We start from the raw sequence: 2,851 nt of genomic DNA on the forward strand, positions 1-2,851 counted from the left end.
CTCATGACCGAGAACTCTATCGAGGTTTGTGCCCACGGCGGAGCTTCGACAAAGTCAGAGTGGGGGGAGTCCATGCCCTTGGCAAGAAGTGGTTCTTTGAGCTGTTTGCATATTAACACCCTGGCTGTGTGAGACAGCCAGGAGTTGTTTGCAAACAGCTTGTTATCTTGTTCTAGGCATCTGACTATTTTATGTCTTAGGCTTGTAATCCTGGGACCTTTGATAGAAATTGTGCTGCCATTAGGTCGATTCGTGAGGCCAAGCGGAGAAGGTTTACCTCCACTAGGAGGGGCACCCAGAATGACCCTGGCAGCTTCGTTTTGGACTGTCTCCAGTTGGTCTTTATATTTTCTCTTGATGTCAGTCAAAGCAAGGGAGGTATAGTCTACAATGGGCCTGACAGCATATACATAGAATGATCTTAGTACTCTGTGTCTGGCTTCTATGCGTCTTCCACTCATTGCTCTCATGATGGACAGTCTTGATTTCGTTCGGTCAACCAGGTACTGGACCTCCTTCTGGAAGGAGAGGGTCCGGTCTATCTTTACCCCAAGGTAGAGGTAGTCCTGGACCCACTCCAAGTCCATTCCCTGAATTTTCAGACTTGTGCCTTGAACTCTGTCTCAGAGCCATGGCTTTGGATTTGGCTGCAGAGATCTTTAGTCCTGTCCTACAACACTCCTCGGATACAAGGTCCAGACAACGCTTGGCTTTGTTTAGGCAGTGTGCTCCAGTTGAGATGATAGCAAGATCATCTGCATAGGAGATGATCTTGCACCCCACTGGGAGGTTTATGTTGAGGATACACGACATTGATGTGTTAAAGAGGTCTGGACTGAGAACCCCACCATGTGGCATTCCATTCTCTAGTGGCATGTGCTGTGATAGGTGACCTTGGAATTTGACTCTGGCTGTTCTATTCCTAAAGTAGTCACCTATCCAAGCCAAGAGCTTACCTCTGATTCCTTTTTGGATCTGGTTCTCCTGAATGGTAAGAGGACTTGCCAATTCAAAAGCCTTCTCCAGGTCAAGGAATACTACCACAGATGTGCCCATGCTTATTGTGCTCAAGAGCGTGGCTATGCTGTGCACTATGCTCATGCCCCTGGTGAACCCATGGAGGTGTCCATGTGGGGGTCCCATTTTCCATTGGAGCTGGTTCAGAACCATCCTCTTGCCTTCTTGGCCAGACAGCTGAAGAGAGAGATGGGCAGTACTTCCCTGGCTCCTTTGGTTTAGGGATGGGAACTATGGTAACCCCCTTCCAACTCTGGGGTAGAGTGGAAGTTTCCCAGGACTTGTTGATGAGTTCCCTCAGAGAAAAGATAACGTCTGAGTTATCGGGTTCGGCTGCCCTTTCTCTGATGTGAGCAAGTCTGTCTGGTTGTAGGCGTTCTTGTCTTGCCCTCAGTTCGGCTGGCAGGCTGTTGCTACTCGTTTTCGCAGAGAACTTGTGCGCCAGTCTGTTGGCCTCTGACTGGGGGTCATGGTGCGTGCATCTCGGGGCTGAGTGGCTGGTAGCTCGCTTGACCCGTTGCCATAGCTCTGAGAGGGTGGTATGGTGATCGAAGGACTCACACCATTCCAGCCACTTTTCCTGCCTGACTCTGCTGGCAGTTTCCTTGGCATCCCTGACAGCCTCCCTTAGGAGGGCTAGGTTGTCGGGGGTTCTTTGCCTTCGGAAATGTTTTCATAATTACCCTGTGGTTGACCTCCCTAATCTCGTCATTAAAGTACCAGGCGTCTTTGTGAATCCTGGACCCAGGCCGAATTTTGGGTATGGTCAGTGAGGCTGCCTCATCAATGGCATTTACAAGTCTGGCTTGTAGCACTTCCACGTTTTTGCTTTGTGTGGGTTCATTGCTTCTCAGACAGCGGGCCAAGGCGTTCTGAAACGCCTACCAGTTGGCCTTGTCTGTTTTCCATCTTGGATTCAGTCGTGGCATTTCGGCTGGGCCACTATCCATGAGGGTAGTTATAGTGCCGTAATGGTCACTAGTGACAGTCTCATCGACACGCCAGCCAATCCTCTCCACCAGAGTTGCAGTGGCCAGGGTGAGATCTAGGACCCCTCCACTGACATGCATTGGCTCCTGGCTATTGAGGAGAGCGATCTCGGGGAATGTCTTAAGCACGTTGGCCATGTGATAGCCAGCCGCATCTGGTGCCCTGCAGGAAACCAGGATGGTGTGCACTGAAGTCTCCCCCTATGATCACTCGGTCGTGTGCTGCAGAAGCACAGACCTGGCTGATGTCTAAGGTACTACACTGTGGCCGGCTGTACACATTGTACAATTTCAGGGGCCCCCCGGCCAGGTGAATCTCGACGGCAAGAGATTCAACATCTTCACCACAGTGCGGTGCATCGGCTATTGGGAATTGTTGCTTTGACAAGGGTGATCAGGCCTCACTTGTCATCAGCACGTGGCAGCATGAAGACGTGATACCCTGAGAAGCGAACAGGTTCCAATGTTAATGTCTCCTGGAGCATGATGATGTCAATGCTCCTTGATCGCACTATTGCGTGGAGGATGGCACTCCTTGTGGAGAAGCCATGGATGTTCCACTGCAGAATACTTAGATTGCGTGCCATGATGTTACTAGTTGATAGTTACATCAGAGACATCGTCGTATTCGGATTGACAGTCGGAGTCTGACAACTCCATTGTGAGGTCCTCACTGCTTGAGGGGTCTCCATCGGCTGTCAGACTATCCCTGGGTCCACTGGGGGGTGGAGAGCCTTTGGTAGCCCTGACTTTAAATGTTTGGGCTTTTCTCTGGCCAGGCTGTTTCTGTGCATTGTTGTTGGCTGGCCTTGCCTGGGCAGGGTCAGCTTGTTCTGATTCGGTTT

The sequence above is a fragment of the Penaeus monodon genome, chromosome 38 (genome assembly GCF_015228065.2).
Source record: "Penaeus monodon isolate SGIC_2016 chromosome 38, NSTDA_Pmon_1, whole genome shotgun sequence".
Lineage (NCBI taxonomy): Eukaryota > Metazoa > Arthropoda > Malacostraca > Decapoda > Penaeidae > Penaeus > Penaeus monodon.